The sequence below is a fragment of the Bombus pascuorum genome, chromosome 15 (assembly GCF_905332965.1).
Source record: "Bombus pascuorum chromosome 15, iyBomPasc1.1, whole genome shotgun sequence".
Classification (NCBI taxonomy): domain Eukaryota; kingdom Metazoa; phylum Arthropoda; class Insecta; order Hymenoptera; family Apidae; genus Bombus; species Bombus pascuorum.
The window spans coordinates 6,168,533-6,194,134 of NC_083502.1; the positions used below are offsets into that span (position 1 = coordinate 6,168,533).

Genomic DNA, 25,602 nt, shown 5'->3' on the forward strand with positions numbered 1-25,602 from the left:
ACTTCGCAACAGTGACACTCGATCCATTCGCACCAGCGGAAAATATAGTATCTCTGTTGCTTTTGAAAAAGAACAATTGGTCGGAGCCAATTTATCGACAACTGCGAATTCTGCGTTAAATTTATGTAAACAAATTCGAGTAAATACGTGAAATATTTTCTGAACGATATGTTTTGTACAAAACGAAATGTTTTATAGGGCGAAAGTATTTAAAAGACTAGATAAGAAAATCGAGAGGCTCAGTGGAAGAATAGTAGAACTACGTTGTTTAAAAATTGAGACAAGTATTCGTAAATATCGCGATCTTTAACAAATTTTTGCACCTATTATCCATAACGTTCATCAATCTATCAATTTTCTAAAAAAGAAGTTCCAACGTCAAATTTCTCAAAGTTGTACAACCCACAATGTCTAATTTCCAACTCTGAAAGGTGATCTAGGAACAAGAAGAAGGCCACAAACTATTCCATATTATGCTTACCGAAAGTTCTGTAACCTACAGCATCTCAAATCTTACTATAATATTGACTTAACCAACTTACCACTGTTATAGACTACAGTTTTTATAGTGAAAAAGAACTACATAACGCTTGTAAAATATCGCAAAACAGTGTAGTCAGAAAATCAAAATCTATGTTCTTAAATTTGGTCCATAGACAAAATGGTTCCACGCATGTCCTCGGAGGCGTCATTTGTCTCAATCATGTTTTTCCCCATCGACTAGCGGTGAACACGCGAACTACTCACGTGCAGTTCGCTCGCGTGTCCCATAACTCACGTCACGTGACCGGCGTGTCGCCTTAAGTAGAAATGACAGATGTAATGACCAACCGGTAGTCCATTACCCACTTGTATGACGTACGAAATGATAGCACGGCTATCTGCCGTAAAGATTGACACAATTTGCTAGGCACACGCGTATATTTCCGTCTCATCTAACCGAGAACTACCTCGAAGGACGGTCTTTTCCTTATATAACGTAACGCACAATTGAAACGTGTCTTACCAACATGATCGTTGTCCTATGAACAAATCACAGATCATGGGTTGACACGTTCGTTGATATTGACGCGTTTGCCGCGTCTAGTCGATTGTTTAATCAATATTTAAGATGAATTTTTTAAGCATTTTAATTTCTCTTCTACGTTTACAGAATCTTCAGCATTTCTACTCAAGCTTCTTTTATTTTATTTTTATTATTACGATCAATAGTTTAATATCTTTGGTATTTGATGAATTCTCTTGGTAATTTATTTGTATATTTTAAAATTTTATTTACAGGTGAAATATAAATGTTCTTTTGAATCAGTGACATATTTAAATTCTTAAATTTTATATACGAATGCTACTTTCTATTTAACTATGCAAACGTAGTTTCGTTAAACGAATCGAATACGAAGTTGCTCTATTAATTAGATCGAGCAAAACGGATTAATTACCCAGGCTCACTATCGATTTTAGACCGTGGTAATTATTAAACGAACCATGTTCAGGGGAGAATTAAATGATGAATTTTGTATGATTTCGCCAATAACCTCCTCATCATCAGAAAATTCGAACTGCTTTAGAAACGTGTACATTGAAGTTCCTCGTCAGGCGTTTGGTATTTTCGTAATTGATCTTGAATCATTAGCAAAATTTTGGACTTCCAGATAAGCCTGTTTCAACCCCAGAGGATTGGTTTATCTTCATTAAGAAAGCAAAAGAGCGGAACAAAAACGAAAACTTTTAATGAGTCCCAAAAATATTGTTATGCTTACAATTCATCCTTCCATTAAAATTTCAATTAAATTACAACACGTTTCTCTGCACTCTTCGTTATGGGGAGATTTAAAATTTCCAGAGAGACCAGACAGTGATACTAACTATCGAAATCATTTGAATAAAATTTGTTAGATAAGTAAAAAGTTCATATTAGCTGGATTAAGTAAAATTTAATTAATTAAAAATTGTATGGAAATATTTGGCTAAATTTAAGGAAAACTAATTAATTAATATTGCAGATCGAATGAAATTTGATTATTTAAAAGTTTGAAAAAAAGTTGAGCAAAAAGTTAAGTAAAAGTTAAAAAAAATTTGATTTGAAGTAAAAGAAAATGAATGAATTAATTACGAATTATGTAAGAAAATTTAATTGAAGCTGAGATATTCTTGTTACGGTACTGAGATGTTAGAGACCTGCGCAATCGGGGAATTCCCAGCGTCCCAGACAAAAGGTTCACGTGGAATTTTCATGAAAGCCTGCAGTCCAAGAGCAATGACGTTATTAGAAAATTGAATTGTGTATCGGGTTTCATAAATTCTGAACTTCTATTATTTCATTCTCCACTGTATCACAACAAAAATCAATAAGCAAATTCATCTATATCTATCTCTTTATCTATACACATGTATCTCATATGCACTTGTTCGTTGACATTTCAAAATATCTCTTTTCTGTCATACATCCATCAGAAGTGACATATGTATTTTCAAAAATTTCAGATAAAAGTTTTTTTTTTTCATTGTATACAAAATCATAAATATTCTTTTTTTTCCTTTTTTTTTCCTCTTTTCTAGAGCAAGAAAATAAAAAACGACAGGACAGTTACATTTCCACATTTGGTATAAAACAAAACTATCATTTCTGCGTTTTAGATAAATCAACAATTTCGAAATAAAATATTTTTATATAACTTCTGCATCGAGTTCGTATTTTTTTTAACTTTCCGAATATTTCGCAAAAATGTCGACTGTGTTGTATCTACGGAATTTCATGAATTTATCGACATTCATTTTCATAATTAATTATTAACTCTATAATTTTCAATTAAATTAATGCAGAAACACGCCACATCCTTTTTTAAAAATATTCTTTTTTTATATTTTATTTCACAGTTCGTTTCATTTTATTTCTGTCTGCACCTTTGACGCGTTTATTTACGCCACTTTTTTACATCCTCTATCCATTCCCCAACGAAATTTTCGATTATCTGACACAAAATCATCCATCTCCGCGTTATCCATCGCCATGACGTTGTTTTGCTACCTCTTCAGTTGTCCACGGATTACGACAGTGGTTGTCAGGTGCCAGCGTGGTTAACCAGAGCCATTCGTTTCCTTTTCTTCTCGCGTAACGCGGTTTATCGCCCTCATTCAGATATTTCCGGCTCGCGAGTGCTCGCACTTTACCGTCGACAACGCTCTCGAATCGTAACGACAACGAGCAGATAATCTAATCCACCTTGATGCTTATTTTAGTGCATTAATACACGATTATTCTAACACAAAATTGATTTGATAATTGAACTTATACCACTTTATATCAATTGTTATAAATACAACGAGCATCTCTCTATTTTTCAGTAAATATTATTTCGAACATCATTTTTAATATTTGATTCAACCATAATCTGTGTTGAACTTAAATAATGAAGATTTGAATTCATTATACGATTAATACGATATCAACGCATTTATCAACGTGTTGAATTAATTTTATAATAAACTCTCCATTCAATTTTATTTCAAGTTTATTACTATCAATTTCTTTATTACACGTTCGTAAAAAATGATGCGTTAAAGCATAACTGAGGGAGATTTATCTTGTTTCATTTTAGTTGATCCTATTTCATCAACATTTCGGAGCATTTTATTATTGTTATAAAAATGAGAATAAAATTTTAGCGAGATTGACCAAGAAAATGGTTCTCGCGTTATTAAATTTAATTCTTCCTGATTCTACTTGAATATCCAGAGTTACCGATTTCTAGAAAATTTTTAACTCTGGTAGTGTCCACGAAAGTTCGACGATTCGATTAATCGAAAAAAATCTGTTCCCTTAAAAGCCATAAACCTTCTAAGCCATAAAGTGACATGTCACCGTCTGTTTCTCTGTTTCTCATGAAGAGCAGTAGCGACGACGAGGACATGGTAAGCGCGTTATAGTCGCAGACACGGGATATTTGTCTCGTGCAAAGAGGAAGTGGTGCATGAAACAGGGTAACAGGATGCTCGATGACGTTGGACAACGTCACGGTCCTCGACAGGCCAGACAGCTCTAAATTAAACATAGATATCTGCACAGCAGCGATTCTTTAAACAAACGACGCGTGTTGCGCCGCTGAAACGTGTAACAGAGGCAAAAACTCTGCACGTGCCAATGTTTATGTACACTACCACTTATAAGTATCTGGTCAGTTTTCTCAGTGTGTGTTGAGTTAAGAGAACGTGTAGTTGGTTCATTACGAGGGTAGCATAATTATGAAAAGGAAATTTTGGACTAGAAACTTTTCAGAAGAAATATATGGTAATTGTGTATGACTTTTCTTAATTTTTACTCCTTAGCTGTAGTATTTTTCCTAGTTTCCTAGAAATAACGAGGAATTTAATAGATGTAATATCTTTTCGGTTTAATCTGCTGTATTAATTAACTTATTAATTACACCTTTGAATATGTCAATTAACTAGCTTTCCGTCCTCATAAATTTACAAATTTTTAATTTGTTTTATTACCTCTACTTATATAGAGGATTTCAATTCTTAAAAAGTCAATTTAGAAAATATCATTAAATTCTTTCACCTATAGTTTGGTAAATTATTCCCAACTAAATAAAAAATGGCAGTATTCACAGATTAATGTAAAACATATAATTGAAGGTCCTCTGAATCAGGAACAAATTGTTTTGGTGTAAATTTTAACTTTGGAAAATCAATTTAAAACATATCATTGGACTTTCCTTTACCAGTAATTTCGTGATTAAATTACGTTCCCTGAGATATAAGCAAATGTTCGGATAGTTTTGAACGCTAGTTGTATATTGGGGCTTGAGCGGTGGGGCTAGCACGCCTGACCTAATTTTTGCAAAACAGTCGGCGCAGAGGAACGTTAGTGCGATGCTGACCACCAACGATGTCGTCGACATTATCCGGCATTGTTGTGATCATCGGCAAAGACTATGACAAGCCTTAATCGGAAATTCGAGTGGAATGTTAGAAACTTTATTTAGAAAGTTTTTTACGATTAACAATCTTCTCTTTGTCTAACACTCCAATTGTGATAGACATATTTTGGGGATTTTCCTATTTTAAATTGAGGAATTTATCGCGAGCCTTTAATTAAAATTTATAATTCTCGCTTTAATATCTATAATTAGACTATTTTCTATCACACGTTATTGTACATACCTAAACATAAAAATTATTCATAAGCGTCATACAAATATTCCTCAAAACATCTCCTACTTACACACTATGATACAATCCTGACAAAAAAAAAAAAAAAAGGGAAGGATAAAAAAATTACGTCATAAAAATTCCCATCTGATTCAAAGCAATACAAATAAACGCACGAACAAAGTTTTAACGAATCAACAATCCAATCAATCCCATCGTCCAATTCCAAACTAAACCATATACGCATTGAGCAGAGAATCGAACGGATCAATCGAGCGTAAGAGTTTGGCTACCAACAGGCAGAGAAAAAGAAAACAAGGAAAATCATGACGGTGGCGGCGTCGCGGTGCCCCCCGGTTTTCCGGATGTTACGTTACTGTGCTACGGCGACGCCACACAGAGAATCGTTCCGTCAGTCGGGTCTCGGCCGCCGTAAACGTTAATACGACAGCGCACAAGCTCATCGTCTCGGCTCGGAAGCACCGAGCTTCCTCGCGGTACGTTCATTATTCTACCGTCCTACCAGTTACTTCTCTACCATTTCGCGAACCAAGCAACCCTCTTATAATCCCTCGATTCATCCTTGTGCCAGCAAACATCGTCAATTTCCAAATAAGTTCAAGTTGTCAAATCTGTGTTGACCCCAGGTGTCGTCAAAAACGTCTGGACCAGTGTCTGCGTGTCTGTGTCGGGTTATAGACCCAGCTTCCAGTTGCACCAGGTGCCCTGCGTCAGCATCGCCGCGGTTTACTATCCGTGCATCCCTTCTGCGTGCAAAGTGGGGTGAAAGGACGCGGTAGGCGGCTATATAGGCACTCAGGTAACCTTCTGCAACGGAAAATGCGGATGCAGCCGTGATTTCTGCTTCTCTATCGACGAGACTAGTGCGAATGACACTGAAAGATCCGTGTTTGTGGTTAGGTTTTAGCTAGATTGCTCTTGGGACGTTCTTTCCGGGTTTGGTATGATTTGTTGTAGTTTCTGGGCTTGTGGCAATTGACGATTTAGATTTGTACTGTTTGTGTGTCGTATTTGTGTTAATTGATATCTGAAGCGGACACTAAGGTTGCTATAGATGGGATTTTTGACTTGATTAAGGGTTGCGGTTTCTGGAAGTGTAAGGGGTTTTTGTTTTGTAGAACCGTGAGGTTAAAAGTGACGTTTCTTCGTTGTTATCGATATTCAAGCTGCCCTCGGAGATCGTTGTTCTGGTGATAGGAACGTAGGAAGCGAGGTGCACGTGGCGCCGGTATTACGCGTCCTTTGTGCACAACATCGTTTCCCATGTCAGACTGTGAACTTTCATACAAATTTCTTATCGTTTCGTGAGTTACGAATAACGAATGTTCAAAGGAAGTTCATAATTTTATCGTAACGTGTTAATTTCCAGTAGTCTTTTGCTGTCACCGTCAAGAACGTTTCCTAACGCCTCGTACTTCCGACGAATTTTAATCTCATCTGAAAATTATTTATTACAAACTTCAAACAATTCAACGCCAACTTCTTCAAACCTTTGCCTTTCGTAATCTAGGTGTTCAAACTTTCTCAAACATTGTTCAACGCTTCGTTCTGATTCCAGAAAAGCGTAATAGAAAACCCTATCAGACACACAGACAGCTGAAGCTACTCTCAAACCTAGCCAAACCACTCCAATCCTTTTCAGACTCCTTTTTGTCAACTTCTGTACCCTATTTCTCAACGATGTAGTGCGTGATCGTTGCGGAAATTCGCGTAGCCGACCAGTGTGGCATTTCTGTGACCAGATGTACTGGACAGGCATGTGTCCTCTGGGACTACGCGCTCTCGTACCCTGGTGAAGTAGCCAGAAGAGAAGCAGGCCCGAGGCAGCTAGTAAGCCAGCAGAAAAATGGATCTGTTCGATTCGAAAGAGGGTTGCGTGGTCGTGTGGCTTGCTACCTGTTGTCTGCTACCCACAGCCACAAACTTTTCCGCGCTAACGTGCCTGGTGCGTGACGCGACCCATCGCCAACCGCTCTCTTCCTCTTGTCTGCCGATTTTGCACACTCATTTACGGCCTAGGGGTTTCTGCACGCCACGAGGGTTGAATTTTTGGATTCAAGAACCGGTACTTGATGTTTTGTCACATTGACGGATGTAAGATCTGTTGGACATGATAGTTGGTTTTGGATTTGGCAGGTTTCAGGTGGTTTGATCATTTTCTTGCTTCAGGGAAACAGTTAATGGCTTTTTGAACGATTTGGGCAGAGGGTGGTAGTGGGAATTACTTGTAATTGAAGCTTTGTGGTATTGTCAGTGATTAATTGTCAAAATTGGAAGCGTATGATAGTGTTGGTACATGTCATAGTAGGTACAACACTGTATGAGGGTTTCTTCCACTTTAGAAAAGCAGATAATAGGTTTTTGAGTAATTTTGAGAGAGAATTGGAAGTATTTGGAATTGGAAGTCTACAGTAGTGATTAGATAGGTTGAAATTCACAATATATGGTAATATTCATGCTTACACAATAGGTCTGGGATAGATTGGAACGTCTATGTAGTTGATACTGTGGGTATAGGTTAGTTTCGAAAAGTTACTTGCCATTATGGGGTTTGAGCTGGATAACAGATATCTGGTATACCCATAGGTAGCAAAAGTTTCTAGTTAAACTTTTACCATATTCCTGATAGTTTTATTATTAGTTTATTGGATTAATGTCAGTAGCCTGAAAATGGACTGGCAGTTGTGGAATTTGGCGTTGATAAGGGATATTTAGTACACAATAGCTGTCAGTAGTTTCTGATGAGTGTAGTAGTGGGGATACTATATCAGTGTGAATAGTAAGGTTATTATATCAGCATATTTGTAATTCCATCATTATTGAAAGTAGAATTTTCTTACTATTATTATATTAGAGGTTTCGTTAATAATTTTGTTATATTTATTTGTTATAGAAGAAGTTTTATTTACAACAAATAATTTTATGTTATGCAATGCTTCACAAGGTAACATTTTGTACAAAAGAATGGTAAAATGTATCGTTTTGTATAAGAAGAATTTTATTAATAATTGTATAACTACAAGTGGAAATATATCATGAATGAAAACTTCTAACAGTCATTATATTTTAGAGTGAGCAATTGCCTTTTGAGAATGTAAAATATTTGGTGTTAACGAGCGTTAAGGAATTCTTGTGTACGTGCTTGAAAATTGATTATTAAAACGACAGAACATGGAAAAGAGCTCCAGTATTTTGGAGCTTTAAAAATTCAATCCCAACTTGCCTTTGTTCTTACGTTCGCGTCACAGTATGTGCTTATGCAAGGCTGAATACCTGACTGCCATTTGTTCGAGCAGATGGAGCTTATACAATCAAAGGATTTATTAAGCTGATCGGAACGCTTATTTCTTTCATTCCTTTTTCGAGAGAAAAAAAAGCCTTTCTTTATTGATATTTATTCCACGCAATCTTTTATATTATATAATTTTTTTTTTACGTTTCTCGGATTAATAATTACTGTGAGCATATTTTGGACATCTGTCTCAAATTTAAATTATACGAATTATAAGATTGCACATAATACTTGAAATAAAATATTGCTTACAATGACCAATAGTTGAGATCAATCTTCTATTTAGATCCCATTTCTCAATTTCTTAAATTTACAACAAATTAAGTTTAACAGTTTGAATTTCTTGTCATGCCTGTATTTTTTAAATTAGAAACAAATAAAGCTCTTCGCGTATTTAAAAAAATTGTCCAAGTTGCATCTTTGAAATCCGGAAAAGTTCTTGCATTTTCATCATATCCTTTAAAGTACGACGATGAGACATCGAAAAAATAATAGGAAGCGAAACCAACGTCTGGAAGCAAAGGTGCAGCGACTCGTAGTTCGCGCGAAATAGGTTCGCTGAAGCAAGTGAAATAAAAGCGTGCCTAGTCAGCCGAATCCCGTGGGGAGTTTGTTTCAGGAACTGAAAAGTCGTGGAAACTGAGCTGCGCAACTTTCACCGTATCGGAGTATCGCATTGTAAAATTTAATCGCTGCCTGACGAACGAAAACGGCTGTCCCCTTGGCTTTGTACACTTATACAATGGCGATTTATTACCTGCCATGAGGAAATTCCAATCTTTTGTTAAGAAAATGTCAATCTTTTTCTTCCAGAGGAAATATTGCAATATCATCCTTAGATAAGAAAATTCCAATTCTTTTGTACACAGAAAAGTTCGAATCTTTACGTGGAAACCTCAATTTGTTATATAAAAAGTAGATTTTAGATATAAATTTTATGATATTCTTTTCTTTTCTTTTAATTTGCCTGATTTGGTTGGGCTGTAAGGTGCTACTATAATTAATGTTAAATTATTTGATCTTATTCCTGTATTCCATATTTGTTATATTTATTTCATGTCCTATATTTCGTATCATATTTAATTTATTTTGTTGCATATAAATGCAACATTGGATAGAATCCTACAGTCTGCTCTATGTTCCATACTCCATTTCGTATTCCATATTCTATATTTTAAATTGTATTTAATTTTTTATTTTACGTCTAATTTCATATTACACAATACAATGCTATGCGCACATTTCATTTTCATACTCTCCATAATAGAACATTAATTTACATCATAGTCTACAGAACGGAAATTAATATTAAATATCTAGCAATTATATGCTCTAACGCAAATCTAACCTAACCTATCTCTTTATACTCTGCACATACCATTACACCGAATCAGACGAACGCTAACATGATCTAATTCAACATTTTAATTAACTTTAAGTTTCCAATTAGATTTTATTATCGAAATACTATGAAATAGAAAATCATTTTTATTCTATGATCTTCTACAAACGTTGAAAATTGTCAAAGACCTTCCTCGTTGCAAAGAAAACTGTCGATAAGCGGATTAAATGATAGTTAGAGCGTAGTGACGACACTATTGAAGTATTCTTTCATGAAAACGCGTGGCAAGAAAGCGGTACAAAGGCGATAACTCGACAATGCTTCTTTTCACAGGCAAATTCGTTTGGTTTCGTGTTTGAGCTGGCAAAGTTTGATTCTATCGAATCGTGTCACACACCAGGCAATCGAATAAAGAAACAAAGAAATTGAGGGAGAAGAAGAGACGAGTTGCTTCGATTTGCTTTGATAGCATACTTTTTCGCTTTGTTGAAGTTGGAAGAAAATCCGACCCGTTTTCGGAAGTCCGTTTGAACATGTTTGTAGATGTCCATGAAACTAAAATTGTATTGGAACGAGTATCTGTGGTAATGCATTTATTGGAAATTGTCCCGAGATGTAGACCAGTGGCCAAAAGTTTGGAAGCATTACATGTTTCATAAATTACAAGAACGTAGACAACAGTTAGAGGAGAATTCTGTTAGTTTGGGAAATTTGTGCCTCGAAAATTTATTAACCCAAAAAGGATCGTTCTTCATATCTGTAGCATTAATTTGCAAGTAATATTGAATATTTGAATAATTCGAAATATCTGAAATTGTAGCAGCTACATAGAAACATTTCTCTATGCCAATAAGTAGAATAGAAACGTATGTGGTCAGACGAGTACAAAAGAAATAAGCACTCAATAACCTCTTCCTTTTTGCTCGAACTTTACTTCGAAATTTACTTCTCTTATACCGCGATCGGTATCAAAGGATATCACCTTTCCTCTCATTCCATCACATTTTCACCATAGCCACGTTCTTTATCGTAGAAAAATATATTCGTTTCCGAGAGAGTAGAAACGAGGAGGAAAGAAAGCTCTGGGAATTCATCGTAGCTACCGCGATAAATCGCGTTTATAGCCACACGAACGGAAAGTCCGCCTACCTCGATAAAAAAGAACTTGCTCTGCAAGCTGACTGCCTTCAGCAGCTTCTACCGTGCCTCACGCGTATTCAGCTTTTCTTTCCGTTTCATTAACGGCCGGATTTACAAAATTTATCGAATAGCAGAAGGGCAGAAGAAGGATGGGAAAGGTTAAACGGAAAGCTACACAGCGTTTTAATAAAGAACGCCACGTATACGAATTAATCTATTGGACAAAAGTGACATTTATCAAATCTTTAAAAATTTCTTCTTTAATCGAGTGCTGAGGGATTCTTTATTTAAAAGTGCGTCGAAAATGTGCTGTGCAATTTTTTCGTACGGGTCTTTGTTTCGGAGAATATGGAATTTGAAAATTCGTGCAGATCGAGACTTCTCGACAAACCACCCGATCTTCAGGCTTATTTATTTAAGAAACGAAGCGGTAAATAAGAAAATTCTATTCTACGTTTTTTGTCCACTTTTTTATGAAGAATTGACCCTTGCTGGTAGTTTTACTTGTCATTAAGTATAGCATGACAAAAATCGACTTTTACTATTTTAATAAATTTGTCAACTAGAGATATTTTGAAATTTGGAATTTTTATAGCTTTATGAATTCTGAGGAACTCCATAATCGTAGATTTACACATACAAATTAATTTCATATCAATGGCAATTAAAATGGATTAATTTGAAAATATTGATATCGATTAAAGATAACAGATTACATGAAAACGCAGATTTCACGAGCGAAAATAAACAAAAAGTTCATCGTTCGAGCAGATAGGCCTATTTCCTAGGTGTAGCTTACGGTGTGTGACTTCGTTATCGCACGCAGCTTCTGTCATCAATTACGAGGGGTTCGATGACTATAACCACGGGCAGTCATCGATTGTCAACGCAGAGCCTCTGGCATGTGTCAATTAATTGCACCTGATGGTTAACAGCGCGATACAAAATAAAATTATCCATACCCTCAAAGGAAGCACTCAATAAATACCCCAGCTATTGTTTATTCTTGCAATTATGTAACTTATTACACTATTTTCGATATCGACAAAATTAGGGGAAATTTATTATTTAATTATTACAAATAAGGATTAAGAACAATTTTTGTAACACTAGAAATGTTCCATGTAATTAGAAAAGTCATAAAAACAAGATAAAATAGTACGTTTTAAAAGATTAATGAATATAATTTTCACTCTGATATATTTTATTTAGTAAAAAAAGAATTTTTTAGAAAAAGACTGCTAACGATTTTCATTCCAGCACACTTCATTCTATTACTTTCATTTATCCTCATCTTATCTTCAGTCCTTCACCTATTACCCTCAAACGTACATACTTCCATTTTATATTTCTGCGGATTATTTTTATAAATCCATCTACAAAGTGTATTCCACATTGCTTTAAATAAATGAACTTAAAAGGCTTGAATAAATCGAGAAAAATATTTGAAGCTGGCAGTCGTACAAATTAGCAAAAGGAAAATGACAGTATGATATTCTTTAATTCAGCAAAACATTTCCGTTAGTTATTTTTAAACGCAGAATACCGGGAAAACGTGAGCATTTACGTCAGAAGGAAACAAAACCGCCTCGTTTTCTGTTCAATTTATCAACGACACTTAGCTCAGCCTCATAAGAAAGAATCGCGTATTACAGGCTTAATTGCAAGTGGCTCTTTTATCGCGAACCGTGCCGACCACCCTGGCTTAATTAAGCAACCCTTATAGCAACCGGAATAGCATTCGTGCTTTTATCAACCCACCCTTTTGTATCTTGGCAAACGTAATGCAACGAGGGAAGAAAATTGTAATAATAACAATTCTGCAGTGAACGAGAGTTACACTAACAGTTTATATGAATTAAAGTAGTACTAGATTAAGTTTCGGATGATAAAGCAATTCTTTCTTTCGTAAGGCAAGTTTTTCTTTGGTCTTAGGGGTAAGTTGTTCCTCTTTGATCATAAAGATATTTTTACTCTCATATTTGAAGAAAATTAATCTCCTTAAAATTTGTTGCTTATGAAAGGAGAATAGGATGTCTGTCTATATACGATCCCTTTGTACTTATAATACTATATTTCCTTTTTACATTCAATTTATGTCTTTGTTACTAAATTTTCTATGTCTACTCTAAGAACTCCATTAACCACAAATTTCAAGGAAACTTCAATTTTGAAAGCAAGAGTTTAACTAAGCATAGCTTTAATGTACTAATAACACTGATATGTACTGATATAATACTTGAAGAGCAAAACTAAAACAGAAATATATATAGTATAGTATTGAAAGACAGTGTTTTGTATCTCTCAGAAAGTCAGCGTTTTCAATTCTCTTTCATACTAATTTGTAAGAAATCCTCTTTTATTATTGAAAGCAAAGATTCGATATGTCTGATCATATACAGTTCATTTCTACTGTATGTCTTTTTTCACTGTATGTCTTGCCTGGAACCGTGTCAGATGTTTTAATCCACTAAAAGAATAGTCTATTAACTACAGATTATTCGTATTAAGGACCATTTAATGATGACAATTCTTTAAACTCGCTACTAATTTCATTTAGCTCCTTAAAGTCTTACGAAAGATACGGAACGTTAAAATCCTCGGTAATCGAGCTTGGACACGTATTAACATTTCTTGCAGTACGGTCGAGATGAATGGACTGCAAGCAAACAGTTATACAAATTAATTAATCACATGACGTATAGTTTAATCACCTATAGTATCGTATAATGGACCACCATCCTCGAAGATGAGCTATGCAGAATGAAACACTTGGAACATCCTGTACCAATTAGCCCCATCAATTTCGAACCTTGACACTGACCAATCAGAAGACGATTTTAGCTCTAACTGACCTCTAACGTGAACTTTGACCTGGACCCTACCCTTGGATGAATAAAGCTAATTTCCCTCCCTGCAGTTTCGAGCCTGTATTCGCTGCAAGGATAAGCGAGATTATATAGAAACTAGTTGGTTTTCGAGTAAAATTGAAAATTATTTTTCTGGTTACCTGGAAGATGATTTGATATTTTTTAAAAGAGACCTTTTACTCGAAAATTTCTTAATAATATTGCTGCACGTGAATAAATTTTTTACGCGGATGAAAAAGTGGGGAAATGAAGAAAAGTAACTTGTAATTGAATAATCGATGAATTTCAATATTCTTGTTGATATCTTTGCCTGGAATATTATTCGCAATCTTTTTTTTTATTAAAAATACAGAAGGCCATTTTTCGATATAACGACATCCATATCTCTGTTTCTTTATCGTGGGCTTTAAATGGCATCTACAATAATTTTCTTTTATATTCCAGAATTTAAATCGTTTGAGAGAAATAAATTGAAGACAAGATTGAAATATAGCGAAGTAAGTAGGATGGGACTGTATATGATCAGACACCGTACATTTCTACAGAGGTTTCAGTTCTTTATTTTTCGATATAACGTCAATATATGTAACACCTGAATGATATTATTCGAAATACAATAAAAATTCCAAATGAATAAAAAAACAAGTGAGAAATTGGAAACACAGAAAGCTGGTTAAAAAAAAAAAAAACAAAAATCATATGTAACACGTAAATAGTATTAAAAATACATTAAGCACAATAAAAGTTCTAAATGAATAAAAAAAAAAGTGATGAATAAAACATAAAAGGTCGTAAAAAAGTAAAGAGGAAATAAAATAGCTTCGACCACTATATTCTACGACCCCATATACTGTCAACACTTAACACAGTTGTCGATGCTGAGAAACAAAGACAGCGGTATAAATCGATGACTCGCTGGTAGACTCGCGCTTTCGTTTAAGGAAAAATTAATCAGCAACCGGGTTCACTGGCAGATTATTGATCGTGAAAGGGCCGCAGAAGAAAGTGTCACCTAACGGCACGTAATTTGATTTCCTGTTTATTCGATACGCGGAAATCTTTAATCGGATTTCAAGGAAGATAGAGTCCTTCCTGTAAAGTAACGTTTCAGACGCAACCCCATTGGGATACTACCATACCATAAACAAATTGTTTCTGCCTCCACCGTAGAAAATCAGATACTCTTATTGAATCTTATTTTTACGCCTTTACCTCTTTTCTTACGCTTCCATGATTATACGCTATATTTTCTTGTAGAAAATTTATTGCGATGCTGTTATAAATTTTATTTCTGTATTATTAAATACTTTCTGATAAACAAAACAATCAAATGTTTATCGCTGCACTTATTTTCCAGTTATCTTATCGCAAACTTGTTGTTTTACTTATATTATACCTGTTTTATAATTTGCAGAATTTTCTGAATAAATTTCTTTGTAGGAGTATACGGTGTCTGACTATCTACGGTCTTGTTCACATCGCTATATTTCAATCTTGTTCTCAATTTATTTTTATGACACTTTTATCAAGCAGATGGTCTGATTCTTTAAAGATCACGATAAGAAAGAAGTAGGTAACAGATTCCTCTGTTTTTAATAAAATAAAGATATATATGATAAATTGAAAAGGAACGAGAACCGGTCTGACCATATGTGGTCTCTTTCTACTTCCACTTTCTCTTTCTACTGCAATATCTTCATTAGATAATCTAGATTTTTTAATATAAATGAAAGTTCTAGAGGAGACGTAATAAAATGTTCATAATGGGAAAGAAATACATTTATTTTTACATTCAAGGAATTTATATCTCTGTCTTTCTTTCAAAACGAAAAATCAATAAACGTGAATATTAATCTCGTTATTATACAGCCTAATAGATTCTCATTGATCGTAGACGGTAATATTTTTCTTCTCTTTAAAAATCATTTAATACATTTTTAACAAATCTTACGAGTTGATTAATCGCGAGAAGAAAATAAAAAAGATTGTTTATTAATTATCGAACACGAATGTACTTTTCTCAGATGATTCAAAATTGTCATAGAACATTATTTTCACAGCTTCATTAACTCAATACGACAGATGAAACTTTGTAAAATACTCTATTGTTCATCTTTATTCCGCTTCAAGGTCGCGTTCCCACGTACCGTAGATATTCCTTGCTTTGCGGTGAAATTTCGAGTTTCTCAGCGAATTTTCTCGACACTTGACGGTCCTCTGTCCTTTGTGGATCCAATTTCCTGGCAACTCTCTCAGCGACTTTTTTTTCTGTATTTTTTTCCACTCACCGACAAAATTGAAGAACTTCTACGCAATGAAGGGAAGAGGGAGGGTCCATAGCCAATCACAGTCTAAAAAGAGCTTCCCGACCAATTTGCGGACTAATGGTTAATAAAAACCCACGCAGCTTGTGAGGAAATTAAAAATTCCAGCCTCGACCTAGTTGATTACTTTGATACCACCGCGAGTCACGCGTTTATGCTATTTTCTTAAATCGTGATTACGCCTGGCAACCTTCTTCGTGCGAATTTTCTAAGAAATCTGAAAAAGGTACTTTGCTATTTTCTATTTAAATGTCCTTCTTAAGATTTAAATGAAACGTGAGAAAACGTATTGATCAGATATAATGAAATTACATTTTGTAATATGCATTATAATAGTAATTAATAAAGATTGTAGTATATGTTAAATTTAGTAGCCATTATAGTAATATCATGCTATTAGGAAATAAAGATAGAGCGTAAAGATATGAATATTATTTAATGTTAAAATTTTAACGTGCCGTAAATTATATGATAAATGTTGTAGGAACGAAATACTGTGATTTTTTAAAAATATTATTACAAGAATAGTAAATAATAAATATTACGTTTGAATATTGTAATAGTAAGTAAAATTTGGAAATATTATTATAAAAGATTTTAAAAAGTATTATCATAAATAGTATGTTAATTGTTAATTCATTTATCCCATTTCTTAACTGTAATATTTTTATGCAATAAAGATTCTTTCACTGCAAAGATCACAAATGAAGAAATATACTATTGATGGAAAATGTGGTAAATTGTAAAAGTAGAAAAAGAACGATGGTAAATGTGGTAGGTGTAGAGAAATGCTAGTGCAACGATTGAATACGATGACGGAGTATTTTCACGAAAATAATTTTTGTAGAAAATCAACATTTGATTCGAAATGGACAAAATTTTATTGCGTTTTATTTAATAATTGTTTATGACTGTTGTGAATATTTCTATAAAATCAGAGGTAAAATTTGTCACTCTTCTGAAATGGAGAGAAATGATAATTTTGTTTCAACGTTTAAGGCACTACAATTGTTCAATAAGTGTAACGAAGATTTTTATCGAAATATTCAAACAAAAATGGAATTTTTTAAAATTTCATTCTGTTTAATTTTTCGAAACAAATGAAGCTTTTGCGTATGAAATAAGAATGTCCTCGCATTAACAAAATTTTTCAAATTAAGAATGCTTGTATCTAAAATTATTTCAATTAATGTTTTTTGAAATATTACTAATATTATAATACAAGACATGTATCAACCAATTTTCAAGATTATTGTTACCAGTAAAACAGCAAAGTTCCATTTCACTGACTGCATTGTTAGCAGGCAAAAGAGACGCGTTATATAAATCCATTCTGAAAATTATTTCTGCATACAAAACAAGGCAATCCCATTTAAACAATGAGGTCATTGCAGAACACGCAAGTCATATAGAGTAATTTTCGAGGTTATATATATATATGGAATAAAACAGTTTCATTTCGAACACATTATCTGTCAATCTTTTATTGTTATTTACTTAAAATAATATTTCTGTACAGAAAGCTTGATAAATTAAAATTCGACGAATCAATTCTCTTGGAAAATATGTTATTGAGAAATGATATATTCATACAGATGATTCGTTGGATTTTCATGTAATACTAAATGCTCTTTCGAGCAGGAAATCGAACCGTTCCATCCGCGAATTTGATATTAGTCGACGAGAAATCGATATTCGTGAAACCTTTATCAAGATTTCGAACATTTTCTCTAAGAAGTTTCCTAGGAAATTGAAAATCTCGCCTACGTGTGACTGAAAATATTACCAGACTAGATAATCGAAAATTTTCAGAACCGAATTAGGACGAATGTGTAACATAATAACCCAAATACGTATTTAGTTAACGATTAATATTTTAATAATCAAGTAGATGGGAATTCTTGCGAAATAAAATAATCTGCAATTAATTCAAAGATATACTAACTCACTTGAAATTCTACTAAGAACAAGAAAATGATAATACAAACTTCCTGATGAGTGAAGTAACTTTGTATCAGCTTTTGAAGCTTCCAAAACTTTGAAATTAACTGACTTATCAACTGCAACTCGTCTCTCTCTCTCTTTCTCTCTCTCACTTTTTACACCATGGTCATCTGATAATGAAACTCTTTCAAAGAGCACATGCTTTTTTGTCGTTAGCGACAAGGGCTACAAGTCCTTCCACAATCGACGATCAGTTGTTCTGTGTTCCTCTGTACGAGAACAGAGCAGCCATCTCCAGAAACTAGTCCAAGTCATCATCCTCTTCTACGCACATTTCGTAACCCTGTGCCAAACTAGTGGAAATAGAACGCCCTACTCTAGAGGATCTTCAAACAGATTGCTTTAGCAAATTATCTGACAGAAAGTTTGAAAGGTGATCTGATGAAAAGTCAAATAAGTCATTCAACTAAAGGGATCTAGATACCGAAAGCAAAGGAAGAGAAAGAAAGAGCACAGTGAAGCAAGCAGACTGAAAGCTGAGCTGTTGAATTAGCTGAAGAGCTCTATAGTAAAGAGGAGCAACGATTAATGAATGGTTGGCGTGAAAAGGATGAGCTTGGGAATCGATATCTAGCGTGTGACGTCTAATTGCTCCAACTGACTCAGGCTCCTCCATCCCAACAGGTATTTCCTGTTCTTTCGTCGATAAAAGAGGATAACTGTAGGGGTGAGTGGTATTCGACGTGTATTCGGTGTTAGAAGATAGTTAGGGAGCCTTTTCATTCGATCCTCGTGGTGTTTGTGCGAGCTGAGGCCATTCTCGATGAGGCACAGCTAGGTCTGACTTCACTTTGTGCTGTGTGTTCGTAGATACAGGATTCTATGTGCTAATTGGTGTCCTAGTTCACGCGTGAAGGATCATACAACTTTCCTGCATTTTACGAATCACGATCTGCGAGGAAGACTAGTAGTTAGAAGAATATTTGGTGTCCTATGTGGATGTCAAGGAATTTAAGAAGATTGTTTTACACGAAGTTTAGACTCTCTGGAAGCCAATGTTCCTGCACTAAGTTCGATGAATGAGAGTCAGATGATTAAAGATCGATCTTGGAGAAAATCTAGAAGAGCTGATCTTTGGGAACGTCTAAGACATTCAGATTGATGTACTGAAAGAAGAAGACAACTTCGAGGAGTCATAGAAGCTGTATAATATGTTCATCAGAACGGAATCACTGAAATTTTGTACGTGACTTGAGAACAAAGGCCTACAATTTAAATCTCTGTCTTCAACTTTCATACTTCGAGTTCTCGCCTTAATTGTTTGATAAAAAATTATCCGGTTACCGGAGAAGCTTGTTGGATAATCGTTAAGGAAACCACTGGTAATTTTGTCACGTAGGGAGATTCAAACTTTCACGAAAGGTTTAAACGATTCTATTAACTTGACGATAGCCCCGAAGGATCTTCAAAGAATCACCAGAAGGAAGGAATCTTATTTACACACTTGAATCATCCATAGGAACTCCTTATCAGCCCTAATCCAAAGTGGGCTGATATAGAACTATATGAATTTTCCAATTTCCAAGGAGAAAATTCGTCGCTTGGGGGAGAAATCTGAAAATTATCTAAGATTACTAGCCTGAAAGTACGTACGGATGTGGGTAAGATAGCCTAAACTTTAATTTTTAAAACAATCCAAAGTTACTCGTATCAGACATTTGGGAGACTTAACAGAACCTAGATCCATCAGAGCACGTGGATTCGGTTTAATCTCAGGCTTTTATTATTACTAAGTTGAAGCTCCAATGTGTTAGATTTCTACAAGATCAAGGACAACCTAGATCTAATTTTGTGAATCTAGAAAGAACAAAGGAATTGATATCAGATCATTTGGACTGGGTCTACTGTCAGATTGACTGAAGGTTAAACTTAACACAGCCCACTCTGATAGAGAAGAAACGAGAAATCCCTTCCTCTAGATGTCAGAGATTTCAAAGGAATCAAGATCTATCTTCATAGCTTCTGAGAGAGCATAGAAACCAGCATTAGACTACTTGAATCAGATTCAGTCTCAAATGTCTGAAGTTCGAACCGAACTTAGGCCATTATCGTGACAACACGAGGAATCCTCTGCGTCAGGTGTCCAGATGTCCAAAAGAAAACTAAGATCTACTACTGAAATCCTATAAAACTCTAGAAAAGCAAAGGAATAGACATTAGATCACCTAAACTAAGTGTACACTTGAATTAGAACCAGTTCGCTCTAATTGTGACAAAACGAAAGGTTCGGACTCTTGGACCTTTAAAAACCTCAAAAGCACCTAAATCAACTCTTATAGATTCCCAGAGAGCACCCAATATTACGCCATCTGGACTAGGTCTAATCCCAGTTCTCAGAGCGACAGGACGATGTAGCCCATTGAAAACGAACTAAAAATCGTTCGATATCAATCAAATAAGTGGAAAGGAGTCATTGAAGAGCCTGGTACAGCCGGCCCTGGATGTTTTGACGCTGAGTGGCGCTAGGGTGTCGAGGTGGGGGCCAGGTGTTCTTGCTGCCTGCCGTACGCCTGTGGCGGCGGGGGTAGGGGTGGTGTAACTATCTCGGGGGCCACCCCCGAGGCCAAGAAGGGCTCCACCGGCCGCAAGTGTCGCAAGTGCCGTCAAAAGCAACAGCAGCAGAGCCAGCAGCTGCTTGAAGATCATCAGCAGAAGCAACAGGAGAAGGATCAGGACCAACAACAACCAAAAAAGGTGTTAGTGGTACAGGTCAGCAAGTTGGCGCCTCTGAGCAATCTCGAGGAACTGGAAGACCTAGAGAACGGAAAGGGTGCCGAACAAGGGGCGGCGGAGGAGGAGGAGGAGGAGGACTTCTCCAAGGAGGGTGGCACCCAACACCGCCTAAGCCCCAGGCTGCATGATATCAAAGAGGAAGACGATGAGGACGGTAGGAATACCAAGGGAAGGTGAGTGCACTGAATTTGTTGGATCGAGTGGATTCGTTGGGAAGCGTTTGCTTGACTTTTCGTCTTGTGCTCTGTGCAGATCTTTAGGTTGGTGATGTTTTCGAGGAGTCTTTGTGTTGTTTCTTAAATTTGATCCAGGATAGTTCAATCAATTCCTCGGTCTGTCAAAGTTAGTCAAATATATTTAACGTTGTTATTATCTGCAATTAGTAAAAGAAATGCTACGGAGCGCAGAGATCTACCGTTTTAATGAATTAATTACGTTTATTAGCTACGGACGTAAGTCATAGTCTCATAATTTACATTAATTAACCTTGTTGCTTCCAGATATCGCAGTTACTTCGAAAATACTTTAAATACAAGTGTAAAGTTATAAGTTTCAGTTGCATATAAAATGACTTAAAAAAGAAGACGTTAATAGAAAAATTACTAATAGTTTTATATGGAAATTTCAAACATCCGTTGCTGCGATAACTGTTTTTAGGTAGACGAACTTTCCCTTTTGGAATATTTATGTCTGAGACACCAGTCTCATCTCCGTTTCAAGGCTTCCTTCTAACATCTCCTATTCTACACCGACCCAACCAGAAAGAATGAAAACATTTTCCCATTTTCAGTCTGCTGACAAACATTCTACTCATTCTGTCCTTGTATGAATTACGAAAAGAGTTTGACCCATTTTTATTACGGTCAGAAGAAACTTTAAAATTAGGCTAATTAAGTTAGGCTGATCTATTATGCTAGCCTCATAATTTAGAGAAATTTTATTCTTGGAATACAGTACATTTTTGTTACCGTGAGAATGAATTTTCACGTTAAAGTAATTAGCATTCCATTAATTATTTTACTCGTTCTATCCTTACACGAATTAAAAATACAACTCTACTAGTTTACTATAAAAGTAGCAACACGAGAGGAATTGATTCCTTTAGTTCACCAATGTCGATCAAGCGACTATCCATTATTGTCCAGGTATCCGTCTTCAATTTTTCGATGCGTAGAATCGGCGAGGAGCTCGATGTATCCGGCAAATCGACGCACGTATAGCTTTAACGATCTGTCAGCTCCCAGCGGCCCAATCCAGACTCATAGCGACAAAAGCAATTCAATCTGCTACGGAATCGTGACCCTATCAGCTCCACCGATCACAATGTAGCCGTCTTTTATGTAATCGTCGTTCAGCTGGTACCCTTCAGGGCACATTGAGTTCCTCCATCGTCTTAAGACGCGATTCTCACAATTTGCTGACACCTCGCAGCTCGTAGACTTGGAAAAAATGGTATAACGTATTTTCGAGATACCGCTGTGGGCTTATAAGGATTGTAAATTCTTAAAGATATGTTTAAAGATGAATTTCTAGATCGAGTGAGTGTCATGTTGGGAATCGCCAGAGGTCTACTATATTTTTCTTTAAAATCAAAAGTTTCTGAACAAAAAGATAACTTCTACAAATTTCTTTATGCGTCAAAATGATCCGCTTGGTTTAATACTAAAATCAATCTGGAAATGTAGAACAGATCCAGAGATAGACCTATCCTAGTATTAAAAAAGACTCCTGAAGTACCACTTCAGGGAAAGATCTCATCATTTAGTACGGTAATCACTCTACATCCCCAAAAAACTTTGATTCCAATGGCACCTGAAAAGTTCCAAACTCTGGGATACGGAGTCTAAGCCCAGAAAGGAAATGTCGATAAATGTTTCCTTGGAAAAGTGGATTTACTCGGGGATCCGGATCAATCTAAAGTGTCCATAGTCTTGCTTCCTTTTTGTCTATTCAGTGTCACGCTATGTGGATAACCTTCCCTTCCGGCTGTTCTCATTCAATTCCCCTATTCTTTCTCGTGCACCCTTGCTAGAAACTTCTCCCTTATCCTTCTACTCGCGTTTACCGTACAACAAAGAGTGCCATACGAGGGAACAGGTCGAAAATGAACGAGAAAATAGAGCATGTTGAATTACGAGTGGATAGAGAATAACTATAGGTTGTCTCTAACAATTGGGAGGAGCAATGACACATCGATAGTGGCGCCATCCTTTTGGTTTAGAGGTTAGAATATGAGAATTCGTAGAAATTGGGCAAAATTAGAAACCTTTCTGGAGGTTCCAGTTCTTCAACTTTGTTCATTGAATATGAATTAATATAAATATCCATAATCTGATTATAATACAGTAGTTTCGTTTATTTCATTTAATTATCGTAAATAAAATTAGATGGATTTTGACATTTCGCTAGTTATATTTGAGATATCAATTCGAAGAATGGAATTCTTCAAGGAGAGCGTATATTTGTGAGATACTGAATTACATATATGATAAATTATTTAATACATGATCGAGGAGTAACGTGGTGGGATTAATCTTTCAGAGGAAGAAAATGATTTACGAATTTGAAGGGAGATTTATTGATAGAGGAGTCTGAGCATCGAAAATCTATTTTCCTTTGTCCGTAGATGGGTTTTCTCTCGGAAATTCGCTGTTCTCTGATAAGAATATACCTCCAGGATGGCGATAACAGCATCATTTGTCACCGAGACTTTTACGACAACTGAAATTTTAAGTTTTACATCTTCTAGTATACCAACAATATATAGGAATGATAATGGTGCTATTTTTAAAAAAATAGATACACTTAAGACACATTGAGAGGCATTTGTACGTAGAGGAAGGTGTCGCTAATTTTATAATCTATTGCCAACTATCGGAAAATTCAGCATCTGGCTCCATTTGTATTCTGTTCCCTCGTATAATTTAATTTTTCTATTCTAATTTCTTGCTGCATTTCTAACACAAATCTAATAAGACCAAATGAAACGAAATACCAGAAGCACGTCTATATTAGAACCCATATTATATCACAAACTTCTTAATATTTATTAACAACGCTAATGATAATAATTAATTATAACGCCATCAAATAGAAGATTCCACGATATCGAAACCACTTTGAATATAACTGCGCTTCCCTCACTGATATAATTCCTAGAATTCTCTCTTAGCTGATCCTGCGTGCCATGCCATTACCTTTGAGGGATTTAAAATTACTCCTTACCTATTCCAAGTATCTGAAATTCATCGTGAACCCAATTCCAAGCACGCTAAAAACTTCTCCCTCACAAAGGCTCTACTTATATCATACTCTGAACTATAATGCTTTGTAAAACTATCAATAATCCCTCTTTTCTACTCGAGAAGCCTTTTAAGCAGACACAGTCTTTGGTCATCGGATTCGGTCCACTCGGAATTCTTAAGTTTCTTACGTTTTTACAGAATTTTAACCACAATGCTGAAATTTATTAATCGCAAGACGTAAGATACAAAACTGCAAGAATGAAACAAGTAAGAAATCGAAGTAGAACTTATCATTATAGTTGCCAAAGATAAGATGCGACAAATAGACAAAAAATTCCAGTAAAAACGAAGTCCAGTTCCAAGGAAGCTTTTACCCACCGGAAATAAAATTCAGTGGCAGGGAGGAAACGTGAAAAGCTAGAATTGGAAGGAAAGGCTTGAAATTAAAGGAACTCTGTCTTTCTCTCTCTCAAGAGATAGGAGGAGGCACGCTTGGTGCTTCGATCCGGTCGTCGGATATTGTAAATTCTGCCATCACACTTCCTGCACTGTCTTAACTACTCAAAATCAGGGTCTTACGTATGTTCAACTATTCAGCGTGAAATGTTCTCTTCTAATAACTAGACAGACGTTTTATACCTTCGACTTGTAAAGATATAGGATTCGGAAATACAAATAATTCACTTTATTCTACACACAACAGTTATACACATAGTTATGTTATACTCTGAAGATCTCGTAAACCTACTCGCACGCTTGTGTGAACCGACTCTTCCAGATGTTTCTAAACGACTGCCAATTGTCTTTTGTCTCAACTAAGGCCTCTGACGCTTACACACACATTCACATGTACAGTGTAACTGTATCATCTTCCTAACACGACTAACAAATTGCGTATTTTTATAGAGTTCCATATATTCACAAAGAGATCTATTAGGTCGTCCGAAAAGTTTCTTTCGTTTCATAAGGAAATAATGAACGCGCAACAATTATGTTATTTTATCGAATTACGTGTGATCCATTTTGCTCTATCAAACTAAAGATCACAACGTTCGACAGATTAGGTTTCATGTTTGTATTAAGATGCATCGTTGTAAAAGACGTGTCTGTGGAAGAAAGACACTTTCCGGACAACCTAATAAAACGATGTAACCTACAGAGTAATTTGTCTCGTCTAGTGAAAATTATGTCTCGTTATTCCACTTTCGGTCTTTTAAATATCTACGTAGGTCATGCGCATTCTCTGGATTTTTCCACTCTTAAATTTATCGTAAATGCATAAGAACGGGGTGTAGCAATCAATCAGAAATTCCTGTTCCTTGATATTTTCATCGAACGTCACCTACACAATATACACGTGTCCATACGTGTATAGGCTCAGGAGGAAATGGCCTGTTCGATATTGCTTGCTTAGCCCTGATTATGGCGTCCCTCCCTCACTTCGTATTGACCTGCCACTAATGATGATCCGGTATCG

At 35.5% G+C, this 25,602-nt stretch overlaps 1 protein-coding gene across 1 annotated transcript in view; it reads left to right on the plus strand.

Annotated features, from left to right (window-relative positions):
• The first annotated feature begins 5,884 nt into the window (after window positions 1–5,884).
• LOC132914583 (cAMP-specific 3',5'-cyclic phosphodiesterase-like) overlaps window positions 5,885–25,602 on the plus strand; it is a 395,884-nt gene continuing 376,166 nt past the window's right edge. The window contains exons 1-2 of the mRNA XM_060973800.1: window positions 5,885–5,974; window positions 18,958–21,053. The gene's annotated coding sequence lies outside the window, so the exon portion shown is untranslated. The remainder of the gene's footprint in view (window positions 5,975–18,957; window positions 21,054–25,602) is intronic.